Raw genomic sequence first — 20,742 nt, forward strand, 5'->3', positions numbered from 1 at the left:
TGTACTATGTTTCTAATCTTAGTAGTTTAAAATAAAACCAACCACTTATTCTGCATATAAACTTATTCATTAGGGGAAACTCACCTTGGCCTTATACAGCATTACCAGTGAGGATGCATGTCTGGGATGATGTAACTAACCACATGGTAGCAAATAGATGTTGACTGTCTACAGCAATTAAGCTGTGACTGCCGCTGTAGTTCAGATTTGGAAATATCTTTGAAAAACCCGGTGCCAAGGCTTGTTCTTCAGCATACTACTACTATAAGTAATGCTAACAGGTGGGAGCCTGGTGGGATGTTTTAGGACATTGGAAGATTGAGGACATGTCTGTCTGTCTATCTAGCTACCTACCTATCTACCTATATCTATTTGTATATCTATCAGTGTATCTATGTATGTATGTATGTATGTATATATATATATATGTATCTATCAGTGTATCTGTATATGTATGTATGTATCTATCTGTATATCTATCTTGTATATATGTATGTATGTATGTATGTATGTATGTATCTATCTATCTATCTACCTACCAACTTACCATCTATCTATGTCTGTTGCTGCTTCCTGGTTTACCATGATGTAAGCACCTCCCTCTAACTCAGTGCCCCTGCCCTGATACACTATCTTGCCCCAGACCCCAAAGCAATGGTTGCAACTGATCACAGACTAACAATCTCTTAAAAAGTGATCCAAAATGAATCCTTCCTCTTTTAAAACCTGGTTATTCCAGATGTTGCCAGAAACAGAAAGTTGACTCACATAGCATGATTCAAGAATTTCAGATTTTCTTTTCATGGGCTGGTCCCAGTGGGACTGACTAGCTAACTCACACCATGTTAATCTCTTTGGAAAACACGGATTTCTTCTATCAGGACCTGGGAAAAGGTACAGCATCACCCCCGTCAGAGTAGACTGGGCAGTAGAGCCTGGCCTTTATCCATATGACCCAAGTGTTCAAACTTTGAGACCATATTGAATCTACTACAGTGAGAATAAGAAACATTATCCTTAATGTCCTTAATATCCCCCTAAAGACATAAAACTAGTGTGAGAACTTATTTCAACATTGGCATGTTGAACTCTGCAGCCCTGCTCTAGGGAAATAAAAATCCCAGTTAAAAATATCACAAAGTAAAATGAAACTCAGGCTCTGGAAAATGGTCTTAAGAACATACAAACTGTGCAGTGGTGGTACACACCTTCAATCCAAGTATTCAGGAGGCAAAGACAGGCAAATCTCTGAATTCAAGGCCAGCCTGGTTTACAATTCTAGGTGGGAGTTCTTGGAAAGCCAGGGCTACACAGAAAACCCTGTATCTAAAAACAAAAACAAACAAAACCCATACAACCAGTAAAGAAATGTTTACTCATGGAAGATCTACTAAATCTCAGTATGTATAGTAGTAGTCTGTGATGTGTCAGCTATGAAAGAGTCATTGCAGCTGCACAAAGGAGACATGGCTGAGAAGGTGGGTCTCCCTTGTCCATTAGATCACCAGGGACACAAGCTCTCACTAGGAAGCAGGCTGCAAGCATTTCTCATCACCACTAGCTCTAGAGTCTAAAGGCTAAAGTTTCTATGAGTGCATGAAGAAGTCAAGGGTCCCTTCCTGTATCTAACCCCACCCATAAGATGGGTGCTTTAAAGCCAAGAGAACGGGGGCTTAATTATCACAATTGCTCAGTCACAAGGCACCTGGAAAAACAGCAGAAAACACCAGAGCTACTAACCTCATCCAACACCCTGCTCATAAACAGGGCTCCCACTCAGAGAAGTGAACTGTCCCTGTACCAAATAACTCTGGGATACACATGAAACATTTGCCTAAAGAGAGAGAAGCCCACTAACATCACTCCAAAACTCTTCCCAGAGGTGCTGATTTTATTTAAAAGACACCCAGGAGGGCTGGAGAGATGGCACTGCAGCTAAGGGCACCGTTAGGGTTGCTCCTGATGAAGATTGGGCTTCAGTTCCCAGCACTCAGCTGATGGTCATGCCATCTGTAACTCCAGTTCCTGGTGATCCGGTACCTTCTCCTGGCTTCCATGGGCACTAGACACACATGCAGTGTGCTTACAGACACTGTAACACATGAAACACTCATCATGTCAAATAAAACCTTAAAAAATTTTAAAATACACTTAGAAATTGGATGCCAAGCACGCTTAAGAGCAATTGGAGTTTGAAGTTTAGATGATTAAGAAGAGGCAGATAACTTCATGAGAGCAACATGTTAAACTATAGACAACTGGTTTCTAAGAGAATCGGGGAAAGGGATATCTAAGGCAGACCTTCCCTGGTTTAGTAAACCTCAAAGGTTGTCTCTCAAGACTTCCCTTCTAATACAACTTGAATTTGACTATTAACACTTTGCAACAATGTATGCTTCTGGGTGTTGTCAAATACTAGCCACCAGCCAGACATTAGTGACGTCTAACACCTGGATGTGATGCCAACAGGGCAGACAACTTAATAGAGATGGGGAAGGAGACAAAGAGAGCTCTGTGGAATCCAATGGCACCCCAGAGTCCAACGTGGTGTCTGCAGAAATGAGTCAGAGCTCACATGGCAGGGAAAACAGAATTCACCCAGATTCAACCCAAGTCACTACACCAGAGAGCAAGCCAACAATATGGAAGGTAGCCAGAGGAAAGGGGAGAACACTGTGTGTATTAGTGTTGGTTCTCTAGAGACAGAACTAGTGGAATGGATATGTGTGTGTGAAATCTAATATTTTATATATATTTAATACATATAAAAGAGTTGATAACACCAGCTTTAACTAGCTTTAACACAGTAAACAGCAGAATCATCCCTGAGAGCCGAGAACCCAGTCCTTGAGGCTGGGTTCCTTGGCAGTCGGAGTCCTCTAGCAGTCCCAATCTGCCACCTGAAGCCCGGAAGTCTCCTGGAGAGCCACTAGCCCTAGTCGGTGACAAAAGCTTGGGAATGCTTGCTCTGGTATCAGCAATTAGCAAAGCAGAAAAGGGGCAGACTGGCTTGGCAGCAAGAGGGAAGCAGAGAAGCCAAAGGAAAAGATGGTCTTCATTCTGCCACATCCTTTTCACTATCAGAAGGTACCGCCCACAATCCAATGGGTCTCTGTGCATCCAATCAAGCAATCAAGGCACGTCTTCAAGTGAGACAAGCTACTCAGGTGATTCTAATTTGGGGCAAGTTGACATTAAAGCAACCACAATACTGTCTTAAGCTGCACCTAAAATCTCCAGTATTAGCAGAAATAAGTCCTGAGCTCTGCAACTGTTGATTTTTTTTTCTTTTGGCTCTTTAGTCTTGGGGGGATGCGCCACCCAGCTCCCAAGTAAATATACTCAGAGGCTTATTATTACTTATAAGCTCCCATCTTAGCTTTGCTTGTTTCTTGCCAGCTTTTCTTAACTTATCCCATCTATCTTTGGTCTTGCGATTTTTTATCTTTCTCTATTCCTGTATACCTTTTCTTTCCTTCTTTCTCCATGTCTGGCTGTGTAGCTGGGTTGCGAGTGGCTGGCCCGTGGAGTCCTCCTCCTTCTTTGCCTCTCTCCCAGCTTTCCTTGTATTTATTCTCTCTGCTTGTCAGCCCCGCCTACTTATTTCTCCTGCCTCACAATTGACCTTTCAACTCTTTATTAGGACCATCAGGTGTTTTAGACAGGCACAGTAACACAGCTTCACAGAGTTAAATAAATGCATCACAAACAAAAGAAACACACCTTAAAATAATATTCCCCAACAGAGCTCTGTAAAGATGAAGTGTGGGGAATAAATGGGGAGAAAAGCCAACCTTTCTCAACCAAACTCTACAGGCACTTTCCACGTACATGAACAAAGACTTGAACATCACTGTTATACACATACTCAATGGACTAGAGGAGACCCTGTTTAGGGAAAAGTAGAAAAAACTATTCCTAAGACTCTTGACTAAGATGAATGAAGAAACAGAAAGGAGTGGTAGCCACAGCTCATGAATGAGAAAGTGCCCACCAAAGGGTTTAGAACACTGAAGGAGCGTGAATGGGAATTCTGAAGCCAGAAGGTACAAGAACAGGAATGAAAAAGTCAATAAAGTTTTATCCAAACAGGCTAAGTAAAGAATTGCAAGCATGATAACTGATGGATAAAGACTATACTACATGATAACAAAAATACCATTTGATGACTGAGGAAAAAGAAGAAACATGAAGAGAACCTTGGAGACATGAGAGACACCACTGAATATATGAACATATGTGTAACTGAGTGCCAAAGACAGGAAAGAAGCAGAAAAAATTACTTGAAGGAATTGTGACTGACAACTTCTAAATATTAACAAAAAAAAAGCATCTTTGAATCCAAGACTCTGGGGTTAGTACGGGGATACATAGGCCAGACACATCATAATTTAGAAAAGAATCCCAAGAACATGAAAAACAGAGAGAGGCTCCCAGCCAGTTGTTCTATACCCGAAATAATAGATGCCCAGAGGCTGCAATATGCAGTCAGAGTTCTCACAAGACAAAAACTTCAACCCGGATTTTATGTTCAGACAAACTAGCTTTCAAAAGAAAAATGGAATAAAGACATTGCCAGGGAATTAACTGTGAGTAATTGTTGCCGAAACACTAAAATTTCAAAGCAGGTACCCCATCCCCTCTCTTTCTCTCTCTTACACACACACACACACACACACACACACACACACACACACACACCCCACACTTTAAGAGTACTGTATTCACTATGTATTTCTAAAGGGCAGTATAAATGTATATTTACACTTTGTTAACTGGATAAAAGACAGTAGTATATAACAATATGTATTATGTTTTAAAAACATACAGAAATGTAATAATTTGGCAAAAGAGCACAAAGTGGCTGGGAACAAAGCTGTATGAAATTTTCTTCCAGACAGCAACTGAGACCCACGGTAAGGAATGAAGAGATCTTGAAATGAGAAATGCAATTAATAGAGTGTATTCTATAAACATTCCCGTTCTTCTTCATCCTCTGAGTTTATTACAAAGACAAATCTATGCAGATTAATAATAATAGTAATAATAATACTAAATGAATTGAGGGAACAAGTAAGAAGAGGAGGAGGAGGACGACAAAGAAATAAGGAAGAAAATGGAAAGTGATTAGGGACACATAGGAGGTGGATTTCTAAGTTTCCTAAGTAAGGATTTTCAAGTGGATTCTAACAAAACAGGAGATATAATATGAGCCCAGAGTTCTAGAGATCACTAAAGAATGTGAGATGTTGCATAATATTTATTCACTGCAAAAGAAAAAAGGTAATGAATAAAATAACTTTTAAAAGGCAGAATAATAAAAACAAAGACACAAATCCAACTATCATCAATATTAACTGTGAATGGATTAGGCAAGCCAATATAAAGTCAAATATTGTCACACTGGATTTAAAAACACAAGGCCCACACACTTCAGATTTATAGATACAAACAGAATGAAGGTACATGAATGGGGAAAAGTTACACTGGGCAAGCAAAAACAGTGAACACATGGTGGCTATTAACACCAAAGAAAGAGCTTGTTAAAGTGTTGCTAGAGGAGACAGATAATGACAAAATGATAATAGTAGGTAATAGGCAATAGATATTGATAGAAAAGAGTCAATCTGGAATAGGCAGCAACTTTGGCTATTTCTGCACCTCACAATAAGGGACTAAAATGAGTGAAGCAAATTGTATGAAATAAAGAGAGAAAGTGGGGGGGGGACATGATGACAGCTGAAGCCTTCAACTCCCCTCCTTCACACACAGCTGAAGCTACCACCACCAACAGCAGAAAACTTGCCAAGATCACAGACCATTCTCCAGTACAGACCACGTGGCCGGGGAATTCAAAGGCACTGATAATGTTATAGGCAATGGGAAGTCAGAAAACATGGTCTTCAACCAAAATGAGATGAAATGAGGAATCAGAATCAGAAAGAAATTTAATAAACCCCCTAATATTTAGTACTTTTATAAAAAAAAGAGTAAGGGAAATTAGCAAATGTTTAAAATCAGTACAAATGAAGACCAAACTTTCTAGGAAAAAAAGGCCAGGTATCTCGTTAAGAGAAATTTTTAGATTCATTTTTTGATGTGCATACAAAGAACTGGATTTGGTTGTGTCATTTTCACACTTACAGGTAGATCTTTACACTTTGTTCTCCTTGGTCTCCTGTTCCCACTGCCCTTCCCCATACCCATCTCTCCCTCTTCCTGGCCCCCTTCTTCCCTGCAGTTTCCTCTTGTCATAGTTAGCGTCAGCTGTCACGTTGACACAAACCTATAGTTACCTGGAAAGAGAAAGCCTCAACTACAGAACTGCCCAGATCAGTATGTCCCGTGGCTATATCTGTAACACATTTTCTTACCTGCTAATTGGCATAGGAGGGCCCAGACTACTGTGGTGGTGTCATCCCTCGGTAGGTAAGCAGGGGCTGGATAAGAAAATTAGATGAGTGAGCCAAGGCCAGTAAGCAGTGGTCTTCTGTGGTTTCTGCTTCAAGCTACTAAACACCTCTTATGCTTCCTCTCTATAATATAATCTCTTGTTCCCTCCTCCTTCCTCCTTTTTGGCCCCTTTCTTTCCTCTCATGGTCCCTTTTTTACTTTGATGTCCTGTATATGCATATAAATAAATGTACATTCCACATATGAAAGAAAAACGTAACATCTGTCCTTTTTAAATTTCATTTTAGAGGCACTCATATTTACATATCAATCCCCCATCCCCCTGCCCTCCCATCCTCCCATGTTCACCCCCAGCCCTTCCCACCTCATCCCTCACCTCCTCCCAGGGATAGTGAGGCCCTCCACGGGGGACTGTCAAAGCCTGTCATATCATTTGGGGAGGGAACTTTTGTCCTTTCTGATTCTTGATTTTTTTATTTTGTTTTTTAATAATGATCCCCAGTCCCATGAATTTTTCTGTAAATGCGATGTTTCATTTTTCCTTGCAGCTAAATAAAATTCTATTGAGACTATGCACCCCATTTTCACTTCTTTCACCAAGCTTCTTTTTTCCGCACCCTTTCAAACATTTAGTTTTTCTTCTTCTCTTAATGATAGCCAGTCTGACAAGGGCAAACTAGAATCTCAGAGATGTTTTACTTTACATTTCCCTGGCCGCTGAGGATGCTGTACATTGTTGCAAGCCGTTACTAACCCTTTGCATTTCTTCCTTTGAGAACGATCTGGTCAGTTCAATTACCTATTTATAGATTGTGACTTGGAGGGTTGGGATTTCATTTTTGGAGTTCATTGTAGATTCTAAATACTAATTCCCTGTCAGGTTTACAGTTGATAAAGACTTCGTCCATTCATAGGCCATCTCTTCACTTGGGTGAATCTTCTGCTCGCTATGCAGATGAATTTTCATTCATGAAATCCCATCCATCAGTTCTCAGGATCATTTCTCATGCACCTGCTGTCCTGGTCAGAAAGCCACTGCCCATACCTTGGTGTTTGCTGGTGTCTTCCTCTAGGAGTTTCATGTTGAAGGGGCCCTGCATAGTCTATTCTTCTTACTTTGTCAAAGCTGAGGCAGTAGCTGTGTGGGTTTAGATGAAGGTCTTCTAGTCTGTTCCATTGGTTTACACGTCTATATTTGTACCAGTACCATTCTGTTTTCATGATTATGCCTCCATAGTGTAGTTTGAGGTCAGATTGTGATGCCTCCAACATTGACATTTCCACTTAGGGTTGTTTGGATACTCAGGGTCTTTGGGGGGAGGGTCTTTTTTTTTCTTCCATAAGAATTTTAAAATTGTATTTTCTAGTTCTGTGAAGACTGTGGCTGAAATTTTGACAAGGATTGCTTTGAGAGTCATGTCATTTTTACAATATCGATTGATCCCCTTTCCCATAATTTCATAAAATAAACACGAATGGATATAAAAGGTCAAAGAGGCCCACATGCCATGGAAGTAAGTATAATGATACCAAAGAAAAACCAAAATCTAGCAAGGAAAACACTGAATCCTAAGGCTCCATCTGGTATCTTGGACTTGTAATGGAATCAACACAGCCCTCCATATCTTAGGTAGCCCCACCAACTCCCTCTCACTCTGTCTCCCCATCTCCCTCCCCCTCTCCTCCTCTGTCTGCTTCCTGCAACACACAGATTCTCATCTGGGCCAGCTCCTTCTGTGCCGGCAGTTTTCCCCAGCATGCATCCCACCTTCTGTCATCTCTAACATCAAGGGTCTGCATTATAATTTAGCTTCATCTTCACACCTCCCTCAAGTGGCCTTTCAAGGATTCCTGGTCTCAGCTACTCTCTGAAACCATGCAGAAAGACTCCATGACCTCCCTAATTTCATGTTTTCATGCCTGTAATACCAATGCCATGTAGGCGATGCTGCCAAATTCTGCTACCAACTGAGATGTAGCCTAGCCCCTTTGGACCACAGCTGTACAGCTTCTATGTGCTAACACAGGGAAAAACTCCCCTGGGAAGCTGTGTTCAGACATCTGGGAAATTCTTTGGTTTAGACTTTCTTTTCTGAAGTGAATCTGGAAGGAGCCTCCAAAGCTGGGGGTTTGCCCTCCCGACACCCTTCTTATTCCAGTGTGATGTAGAAGTTTCCTCTACTCTATGTTGCTCTCATTAACATTAACATTCACAGTCACTTCCTCAGCAGCAGCCTGAACGTTTTCCTGTCTTAAAGTTTTCTTCTGCCAAACAAATTAATCCATTAGTTACATTTAAATTCAACACCATTCAAGTTCTCAAGACAACTGGCAGAACAAAGCTAGATTCTTGATCAAAATACCACACAAGTGGTCCCTTAGCCAGTTCCTGATAGACTCCTTATTCCCCTCTGAAACCTCATGATCCGCTGTCCACGTGTCCACTGTCTCAGCATCTTACCCTCCGATGGGCCACTAAACTCTGCTTATGGAATCAAGGGTTTTCTGAGGCTGTGCTTCCAGGCTCCTTTAGACTCCTCCTTTGAATCAGCTGCAAAGTCCCGAGAGCCACATGGTCAGGTTTATCACAGCAATGGCCACACTGCTCAGTACCACTTTTCTATCTTAGTTACTTTTCCTGTTGTTGTGGGAAAAAATACGCAGGGAAAGCAATTCAAAAACAGAAGGCCTTATGTTAGCCCACAGTTCAGTGTTACAGCTCATCATGATGGGAGGATCCAGCAGCAGGCACTGGAGGCAGCTGGACCCAGGTCATCTACTTACCAAGAAGCTGCTCACCAATGCTTTCCAATGCTCTGCTCAGCTAGCTTTCTCCTTTTTATACAATCCAGACTTTATGCCTGGGGAATGGTGCCACCCACCTTTAGTGTAGGTACCTCCACCTTAGTCGACCTAACCAACATAATCCCTCACAGGAGTGCATAGAGGTAAAAACATCCCTCACAGGTGTGTCCAGAGGTAGACATCCCTCACAGGAGTGCCCAGAGGTTAAAACATCACTCACAGGAGTGCCCAGAGGTTAAAACATCACTCAAAAGTATGCCCATACATTAAAATAATCAGGAATCACACCTTGCGGGTGTTTCTGCAAACTCATCTCCTAGGTGACAAGTGACACTAACCATCACACAAAGGAACAAAAATAAAAATAAAAACATAAAATCTTAAAAATAATAATTTAAAATCAAAATATAAAATTTTAGCAGACAGCAAAAAGGAGAAATGCAGGGTGCCAAAAGAATAATGAAAAAGAAAAGAAAACAAACTAAAAGAAAAAGATTGTCCCATAGCAAAAACATGTGTAAGCACAGTTAAATGTATGGCAGGAAATAAAATCTGAAAACATAATTTAAGGAATGATAAAGTAAAGATACTATTATATGCATAGGAAAGGAGCAATATGGAAACTGAAAGGGCAGAAATCAAGGAAAAAGTGCAGCTGGCTCCCTCTGTGTCTACAGCTGGGGGCATCCTAGTGTAGTCAAGTGGGTGAAAGGTAAGCTGTTGGAACTTGTGAGTTCCTGCCTGTCCTATGAGTTATACTGGTGCTGAGTCTCTATTGGATAAATTTCTGATGTCTTTCATAGTTGCCTTCACTGTTTATTTTCCCTTCCTTGAGTAAGGGATGCTCTGCTAGTCTTGCTCAGCTTCCTAGGTTGTGTCCTGGACATTATTTCTCATGCTCCTGAGACTCTCCAGCTTGTATCTTGTGCAGTGGCTAGTGTTCTGGCTGTGTGATGTCTCCCATGTGTGCTGGAAGACACCCTAACAGTAGGATCTGTGCAGATGGACCTGTCTTTGCCCTTTTAAAATCCTATAGGCATTAATAACCCCCGTGGAAGGATATGGCTGTGGCTGTCGCTGGAGCATCAGCTATCATCAGTGAACTTCAGGTAGACAGCTGGCTCCAGAGGCTGATCTACCTGTTGACTTTAAATTCAGGGCTATCCAATTCCAGAGTTATTATTTGTTGTTGAAGTCTACATCCCAATGCCTGTATGAGCCCACCCTATCTGGGGAGCTATGTGAGTGGAGCTGTTTTCACTTGACTTTCTTTCTCTGAGTGCTCTACCTGTATGCTTTCCACACTTTCCAGCTAATCTGTTACTCCTCTATGGGTTTCCAAAGTCTTCCTCTCAGAATAGTCCATTTTTTTTCATCCTGACACTGCACCACTGGGTCACAAGAAGACAGCTGCTAGTCTTCCATCTTATCTAGACATTTCATTAAGGAAAAGTAATTCAAAAATAACTGAATTATATACACTAGCAAACGTGGGTTAAATTGGGTGAATGCATGGTATGTGAATTAACATCTCATTAAAGCTTTTAAAATATTTGTTTAGTGTATGTGTATTTCCACATGCACACCACAGCACTCATGAGAAGGTCAAAGGGAAACATTTAGAATTCTCTCCTTCTACCAAGAGGCCTCATAGGGTCAAACTCAGGTTATCAGACTTAGAGACAAACGTCTTTATCCTACCCCTTTTTGAAGTAAAAAAAAAAAAAAAACAAAGCAAACAAAACAGTGTTTTATCTGTCAATGCTCAAGAAATTGTCATCCACAAGCCTTGCTAAATCATCTATGATGTTATAGGAATTTAAGTTTGTTTACCCCAAATAGTCTATACTTTTCAGAGGCAAGATGAATTTAGGCCTAGGTGAGTCACATGTTTCTGCCAAGCACTGAACTCTGAAAGGACAGAAATGGGATATGAGGAACACTATGCAGCCATCTGAAGGGAGCGTACAGTGGTGCCCAGGTACCTGTCTTCTGCCTTGAACCCCCTGTACCTTTCTAGCTTCCTAGTGACAGGGGAGGAGTCATTTATGGTATCTGATTCTAGGCAGTGGTGTCAGTTACTTTTCTGTTACTGCAGCAAATACTAGAGAATCAAACCCTCATCAAATGTATAACCTAAAAAGAGCCTGGCGTTGGTGGCACACACCTTTAATCCCAGCACTTGGGAGGCAGAGGCAGGTGGATCTCTGTGAGTTCGAGACCAGCCTGGTCTACAAGAGCTAGTTCCAGGACAGCCTCCAAAGCCACAGAGAAACCCTGTCTCGAAAAAACCAAAAAAAAAAAAAAAATGTATAACGTAAAAAGGTTTACTTTGGCTCCAGTCATGATCAGACAGATGACAGGTCTTTGGTGGAGACTCTAGATGACAATGACCATGGTTGAGTAAAACTACTCACATCCCCTCCAGGAAGCAAAAGTGAGTCAGGAAAGGCCTGGGTTCCCACACTCCCTTCCAGGGCCATGCCCTCCAGTGATCTGCCAACAGATGCTAACTCTTAATGGTTGCACCATCAGACAACAGCACCACCCCAAGGAACGATCCTCTAATATGTGATCCTGAATGAGACTTAGGGTCCAAACTACAGCAGTCTGCTTGGCTACTGATTCCTGGTTAGTCTCACGCATGACTATGGTTGAATTATTACTTCATAATGATGATTCCCAAGTGTACACCCTCAACCTGTGTGTCTCCTTTGAGTTCCAGCTTGGTACATACATTGTCTTGTGACACAGATGTCTCAGTTTAACACCTACAACTCTCCCAAGCGTGACTCTCCTGAGTCCTGCTTATTGCTGTCTTGGCACATGACATCATTTTGACCCAGTTAGGCACCTCAGACACCTAGAATGTCACTGTAAGGCCTCATTCACCATCACTTACCTTATTGAATCTGTCAGAACACCCTCAGTACATATCAAATTACTCCATTTTTCTCTTCCTCTGTGACTATCATACCAGCTAAGCTACTATCATCTCTTGATCAGACTCCAGTTACAGCTTCTGAACTGTTCTCCACTCAGCCTCCGACAAGCTCACTGTACTGTAAGCAGACTAAACTTTTCAAAACACAAATGCTCAAGTGTTTTCTAGCCTGTTTCATGGGGCTGATGTCCACTCATCACTGAGCTCTCAGTTCAAGTGTTGTTTCTTTAGGAAATCTCCCCTGATCCTTCAGTCTTGGTCATAATCCTTTGTTATCAGTTCTTACCTGTTTACAGTCTTCCTTTCTCTGATACTGCTCTCAGATGTACAAGGATATCTCTAACCCCACACCCTACTACTAATTATAAGCTCCATAAATAAATTAGCAGATCTCAAGGTATATGATTTATGGGTAGTCTTATTGGGGCCATGTGGGAATGTGTTTGATAGTGCTGATAGCATAGCTGTGGGATTCTAGATTTTCATTACTACGAATCTCTCTCCCTAATCTAATCTCTCTCTAACTAACATTAAGCCACAACCTAAAGGTCTGATTTGGCATAATAAGATAAAGGATGGGAAAGCTCCTGGCAAGGATGCTGAATGAAAGATATCATACTTTATGAAAGTATCTTAAGGAAATAGGAAGAGATGTCTATCTCTTGTGTATTCTTAAGAACTTTGTTATGGAATACTTAACTGTGTAAAGGTGTGTTACATTTGTTTCTGCTGCATTTTCTAATGATGTAGGATGTGTTACATTTGTTTACACTACATTTGTTTAATGATGTAAGGATATGTGTTTAATTATGAAAAGATGTGTTACTGTGTCATGTTGCCTGCCTAAAGAACCTGACTGGTCTAATAATGTGCTGAATGGCTAATAGCTCGGCAGGAGAGAGAGATAGGTGGGGCTGGCAGACAGAATAAATAGGAGGGGAAATCTAAAGTAGAGAAGAATGAGAGGAGAGAATGAGGGAGAAGGAAAGGGAGATGCCCAGGGCCAGTCAGCCAGCTGGGCAGCTGCCAGATGGACAGCCATGGAAGAAGCAGGAAAAGTAGCACATACAGAAAGAAAGGGTAAAAACATAGATGAAGAGGCAAAACATAGATGAAGAGAAACGGGTTATTTTATGTTAAAAGAGCTAGCCAGAAATGAGCCTAAGCTAAGACAAGCATTCATAACTATAATAAGACTCTGTGCTATGATTTGAAAGCTGGTTGGTGACCCAAAAGAAAAGGCCTGCTGCACTATAGGCACAGAGGATAATTCCAAGCCCTGGCTTCATTGTCTACTAAGTAATTATATACTCTATTCTAGATATTGTATCCTAAAATTATATATTTACGGTACTTCAACCACAATAAGAAACACCTACAAACCAAAATGAATCTAAACAAATAAATAAATAGAAGTAAAATTTCCAGCAGTGTGACAAGCAAACAGGAATAGCTCAGTAGATGGTTGCTATCAACATATGACACAATAAGAAAGATGCTTTCATGTAAAAATTTTTTTAAAGGAGTCAGTAAGATAATCTAGGAATAGGTTAGGTGGTGGAACAACCCTGGGCAATAATCCTGAGCAGGCTTTATTTTTAAGTGCCATGCTAGAACCCAATGGAGATCTCTAATTTGGGATCTCCCTCTGCCTAATGTTTGGCTGTGGCTCTCTGCATCTGCTCCTGTCAGCTGCTGAAGGAAGTCTCTCCGATGACGATTGGGCCAGGCACTAATCTATGAGTATAGCAGAATATCATTAGAAATCATGTTATTGATTTATTTTTTTCTATCCTAGGTCTCCAGGCTATCTGGTCCCCCTGGAGATCTGAAAACCCTGTGGAAGAGAGGAAGGAAGAATTGTACCAGCCAGAGGGGTTGAGGACACCAGGAGAACATGGCCCACAGAATCAACTAGCATGGCTCACAGAAGGCTGAAGTGATAATCACTGAGCCTTCATAGGTCTGCACTAGGTTCTCTGCATATGTTTTATGGTTGTTAACATGGGGTTTTTGAGGGACTCCTAACAGTGGGAGCAGGGTCTTTCTCTGACTCTTTTACCTACTCCTGGGACCCTTTTCCTTCTACTGGGTTGCTTTGTCCAGCCTTGATACGAGAGTTTGTGCCTATTCTCATCGTATCTTGCTATGCCCTGTTCAGTTAATATCCCTGGAAGGCCTGCTCTTTTCTGAAGGGAAGCGAAGGGGCAGAGTGAATAAGGGGGAGAGAGAGGAGGTATGAGTTTGTCGGAGTGGGGGTGGAGGAGAGGAAACTGCACTTGGGATGTATTGTATGAGAGACAAAAAACAAATGCTATGCTAAAAAGCCAATGAACTGTGGAGGACAAGGCAGACATGCATAACCAGTTATCTACCATCCAATGTTGGCTGATGTCTAAAGGCTGAGTGAGGGATACGGTGTCACAAAATAAAGGAACCGATGAGGCTCAAGGAGACTAGAACAGCAGACAGGCATGCTGGAGGGGCCCCTCGAGGAGGAGGTGGTCTGTAAAGAGTCGGTTCAGAGGAAAACAAACATATATCATCTATATCCAATGACAGTGAAGAGGCTGTTGTAGGTGACAGGGGCAGTGAATGCAAGGTGAACAGCAGAGACCCCAAGCTTATATATGTGTTGGGGATGGGGGAGGGCATGGGAAGTGGCGGAGCACTTGCCTGGCACACACAAGGCCATGAATTTCATCTCCAGCCTAGCAGAAAAAAGAGCCTGGCAGTGACATAGAGATTGGTCAAAGTAAATGAAGCAGGAGTCGAGGTTGCAGAAAGTTTTCTAATTTCTTTTGTTTCCTTTCTCGGTCAGCACAGTTTATAGTCTGAGGAAGGGAATCAGAGGACCAAGTGAAGAGCCACTACACTAGACAGAGAGCATGATTAACACAGATGGAGTTCTGACTGGCCCTTGCTGGTCCACTGGTGTGCCCCACAGCCCAATCCCTGGTTCCTGCAAACACCAACAAACTTCTGGATATCCGGTGACTGGGGCCTCCCTGCTGCTGGCCCTGCCAGGCATACTTGACCCCAATGCTGCTTCACTGTGACCTTTGCTTTGCCTCTTGTTTTCCTGAGCATGCATTTGGCCTTAAGAACCCATGACTAATTCAGAGTCCCTGGCACCTCGCCCCCGCTCTGCCTGGTCACATTGCCACCCTCACCCTCAGCTGTTGCAACATTTTGGCCACTCTTAGGAGCTGCACCGCCAAGGCTCCTCCCTGACTGCCCATGCAAAGAAATGTGTCCCAGAGGAGATCACACTGAGATGTTGAAATCCAGGGCACAAGGAAAGGGTCACTTCTGACATGGATTAACAGAGGGTAAGAGGAGATTGGTGCCATGTAAGCAGGGTGGGGGACATGACCATCACACTTCACATTTCCTTTGATAAAACGTGGGTACATCAGAAGGATTTACCACAATAATTGCATTAAAAATAAAGCTCTTGGTTTTAAATAATTACAAATTAGTGAAGTCAGGGGGCTTATTTACCTTGTAAGTCCAGGACAACCACATCCTTGAGCACTGCTATCCCTGGTAAAAATGGGTCCATCTCTAACCTCATGGCACTATTAGCAAGACAGATACAAAGACATTCAGCTGACAGTTACATCCCTATCTAAGAAGCTGGGACCCTGGGAGAGTCTGCCATCACTAAAAGGCAGGGGACTGGAAAAGAATGAAAGTAGGAACGACAGTTGCAAGGAAGGGAAGGACCAGACTGCACAAGACTATATAAACCATTATAGAGAGCACACACTCATAAATGTCTCCAAATGCAAACTCCAGAACTAGATTTTAAGCTGGCCACGCATGATGCACGCTTGCTCTTCACAAAGGCAGACTAGTATCTGCAAGTTGAAGCTGCCATTGTCACATTGTTATTTGCAACCCTCTTTTGGGGAAATATCTTCCATTTGTACCAAATATGCCAGGAATTGCTCATCCAAGTCTTGGGGACTAAGTAATAAGATACATATCTGGATTAAAAGCTACAACTAGGTTATAAGGTTCCTGATGAGCTTTTTTTCTTCATCTTTTTTTATTTGAATTAGAAACAAGATTGATTTACATGTCACTCCCAGTTCCCACTCCTTCCCTTCCTCCCCTACCAATGCCCCCCCCCAACTAAAACCCTACCTATCACATATACTTTCTGCTCCCCAGGGATGGTGAGGCCTTCCATAGGGTGTCATCAGAGTCTATCGTATCCTTTGGGATAGGGCCTAGGCCCACCCCCATGTGTCTTGGCTCAGGGAGTAAGTATCCCTCTATGTGGATTGGGCTCCCAAAGTCCACGCCTATGCTAGGGATAAGTACTGAACTACAATAGGAGGTCCCGTAGATTTCCAAGGTCTCCTCATTGAAACCCACATTCCTAGGGTCTGGATCAGTCCCATGATGGTATGCCAGCTATCAGTCTGGGGACCAAGAGCTCCACGTTGTTCAGGTAAGCTGTTTCTGTGGGTTTCACCAGCCTGGTCTGGACCCCTTTGCTCATCACTCGTCCTTCTCTGCAACTGGATTCCAGTTCAGTTCAGTGATTAGCTGTGGGTGTCTGCTTCTACTTCCACAAGCTGCTAGATGAAGGCTAAAGGATGGCATATAAGACAGTCATCAATCTCATTATCAGAGGAGGGCGTTTAAGGTAGCCTTTCCTCTGTTGCTTAGATTGTTAGTTGGTATCAATTATGTAGATCTCCAGACCTTTCCCTAGTGCCTGATTTCTCTGTAAACCTAAAATGTCTCCCTCTATTATGGTATCTTCTTTCTTGTTTTCTTTTATTCTTCCCCTGACTCAACCTTTCTGCTCCCTCATGTCCTCCTCACCCCTCCTCTTCTCCCCTTCTCATTATCCTAGCTCCCTCCCCGCTCCTCCCTTGCTCCCAATTTGCTCAGGAGATCTTGTCCCTTTCCCCCTCTCCAGGGAACCATGTATGTCTCTCTTAAGGTCCTCCTTGTTTACTAGCTTCTCTGGCAGTGTAGGTTGGTAATCCTTTGCTCTATGTTTAAAATCCACATATGAGTGAGTACATACCACGTTTGTCTTTTTGTGATTGGGTTACCTCGCTCAGAATGGTTTCTTCTAGTTCCATTGTTTTTTCTGAAAATTTCAAGATTCCATTGTTTTTTTCTGCTGAGTAGTACTCCATTGTGTACATGTACCACATTTTCTCTATCCATTCTTCAGTTGAGGGGCATCTAGGTTGCTCCAGGTTCTGGCTATTACAAATAGTGCTGCTATGAACATCATTGAACAGATGTCCATGTTGTATGAATGTGCTTCTTTTGGGTATATGCCTAAGAGTGGAATTGCTGGATCTTGTGGTAGACTGACTCCCATTTTCCTGAGTTGCCATACTGATTTCCAAAGTGGCTGTACAAGTTGGCACTCCCACCAGCAGTGGAGGAGTGCTCCCCTTTCTCCACATCCTCTCCAGCATAAACTATCATTGGTGTTTTTGATTTTAGCCATTCTGACAGGAGTAAGATGGTATCTCAGAGTTGTTTTGATTTGCATTTCCCTGATGGCTAAGGATGTTGAACACTTTCTTATGTGTCTTTCAGCCATTTTAGATTCCTCTATTGAGAATTGTCTATTTAGTTCTGTACCCCACTTTTTAATTGGATTGTTTGGTATTTTGGAGACTCGCTTCTTGAGTTCTTTGTATATTTTGAATATCAGCCCTCTGTCAGATATGGGGTTGGTGAAGATCTTTTCCCAGTCTGTGGGCCGCGGTTTTGTCTTGCTGATGTCCTTAGCCTTACAGAAGCTTCTCAGTTTCAGGAGGTCCCATTTATCAATTGTTGACCCCAGTGTCTGTGCTACTGGTGTAATGTTCAGGAAGCAGTCTCCTATTCCAATTAATTCAAGGGTATTTCCCACTTTGTCTTCTAAGAGGTTCAGTGTGGCTGGATTGATGTTGAGGTCTTTGATCCATTTGGACTTAAGTTTTGTGCATGGTGATAGATATGGATCTATCTGAAGTCTTCTATATTCTAGCATCCAGTTATGTCAGCACCATTTGTTGAAGATTTTCTCTTTGTTCCATCATATAAATTTCGATTGTTTGTCAAAAATCAGGTGTCCGTAGGTGTGTGAGTTAATATCTGGGTTTTCAACTCTATTCCATTGGTCTACCAGTCTATTTTTGTGCCAATACCAAGCTGTTTTCAGGACTATAGCTCTGTAATAGAGCTTGAAGTCAGGGATGGTGATGCCTCCAGAAGTTCCTTTATTGTACAGGGTTGTTTTGGCTATCCTGGGTCTTCTGTTTTTCCATATAAAGTTGAGAATTGTTCTTCCAAGGTCTGTGAAGAATTGTGTTGGGATTTTGATGGGGATTGTATTGAATCTGTAGATTGCTTTTGGCAAGATTGCTATTTTTACTGTTGATCCTACCTATCCAAGAACATGGGAGATCCTTCCATTTTCTAGTATCTTCTTTAATTTCTTTCTTTGAGACTCAAAATTCTTATGGTACAGGTCTTTTACTTTTTTGGTTAGTGTTACCCCAAGGTATTTTATGTTGTTTGTGCCAATTGTAAAGAGTGATGTTTCTCGGATTTCTTTCTCCAGGAATGTATCATCTGTATATAGTAGGGCTACAGATTTTTTTGAGTTAATCTTGTATCCTGCCACTTTGCTGAAGGTGTTTATCAGCTGTAGGAGTTCCCTGGTAGAGTTTTTTGGGTCACTCATGTAGACTATCATATCATATGCAAATAGTGAAAGTTTGACTTCTTCCTTCCAGATTTGTATCCCCTTGATCTCCTTTTGTTGTCTTATTGCTCTAGCTAGAACTTCAAGAGTTATTATTGAAGAGATAAGGAGAGAGTGGACAGCCTTGTCTTGTCCCCGATTTTAGAGGAATTGCATTGAGTTTCTCTCCATTTAATTTGATGTTGGCTGTTGGCTTGCTGTATATTGCTTTTATTATGTTAAGGTATGTTCCTGTTATCCCTGATCTCTCCAAGACCTTTATCATGAAGGGGTGTTGGATTTTGTCAAAGGTTTTTTTTTCCGGCATCTAGTGAGATGATCATGTGTTTTTTTTTTTTTCCTCAGTCTGTTTATATGGTGGATTACATTGATGTATTTTCATATGTTGAACCATCCTTGCATCCCTGGGATGAAGCCTACTTGATCATGGTGAATGATTTCTCTGATATGTTCTTGGATTCGATTTGTGTATTAGATGAGTATTTTTGCATCAATGTTCATGAGGGATACTGGTCTGTAGTTCTCTTTCTTAGTTGCGTCTTTGTGTGGCTTGGGTATCAAGGATATTGAAACCTTGTAAAAAGAGTTTGGCAATGACCCTTCTGCTTCTATTGTGTGGAACACTTTGAGGAGAATTGGTATTAGCTGTACCTTGAATTTCTGGTAGAATTCTGCACTGAAGCCATCTGGTCCTGGGCTTTTTCTGGTTGGGAGACTTTTGATGACTGCTTCTATTTCATTAGGGGTTATAGGTCTATTTAAGTTGCTTATCTGTTCTTGATTTAATTTTGGTAAGTGAAATCTGTCCAGAAAATTGTCCATTTCATTTAGATTTTTGAACTTTGAGGAATACAGGTTTTTGAAGTATGACCTGATGATTCTCTGGATTTCCTCAGTGTCTGTTGTTATGTCCCCCTTTTCATTCCTGATTTTATGAATTTGCATGTTCACTCTCTGCTGTTTGGTAAGTGTGGATAAAGGTTTGTCTATCTTGTTGATCTTCTCAAAGAACCAACTGTTTGTTTCATTGATTCTTTGTATTGTTCTCCTAGTTTCCACTTTATTGATTTCAGCCCTCAATTTGATTATTTCCTGGCGTCTACTCCTCTGGGGTGTATTGGCTTCTTTGTGTTCTAGAGCTTTCAGTTGTGCTGTTAATTCTCTAGTGTGATTATTCTCCTGTTTCTTCATGTGGGCACTTAGCGCTATGAACTTTCCTCTTAGCACTGCTTTCAAAGTGTCCTATACGTTTGTGTATGATGTGTCTGCATTCTCATTGAATTCTATGAAATCTTTAATTTCTTTTTTATTTCTTTCTTGACCCAGGAATTGTGCAATTGGGCATTACTTAATTTCCATGAGTTTGTAGGTTTTCTGCAATTCGTGTTGTTGTTGAATTCTAACTTTAAAGCATGGTGGTCTGATAAGATACAGGGGATTATTTTAATTTTTTTGTACCTGTTAAGGTTTGCTATGTTGCCAAGTATGTGGTCGATTTTAGATAAGGTTCCATGTGGCGCTGAGAGGAAGGTATATTGTTTTGTGTTTGGGTGGAATGTTCTATAGATGTCTGTTAAGCCCAATTGGGCCATAACTTCTATTAGTTCCTTTGTTTCTTTGTTAAGTTTCTGTCTTGTGGTGAGAGTGGGGTGTTGAAGTCTCCCTCTATAAGTCTGAGTGGTTTTATGTGTGATTTGAGTTTTAGTAATGTTTCTTTTACGAACACGGGTGCCTTTGTATTTGGGGCATTAATGTTCAGATTTGAGACTTCATCCTGATGGATTTCTCCTGTGATGAGTAAGATGTGATCGCCTTCATCTCTTTTGATTGATTTTAGTTTAAA

Source organism: Cricetulus griseus, chromosome 2 (assembly GCF_003668045.3).
Source record: "Cricetulus griseus strain 17A/GY chromosome 2, alternate assembly CriGri-PICRH-1.0, whole genome shotgun sequence".
Lineage (NCBI taxonomy): Eukaryota > Metazoa > Chordata > Mammalia > Rodentia > Cricetidae > Cricetulus > Cricetulus griseus.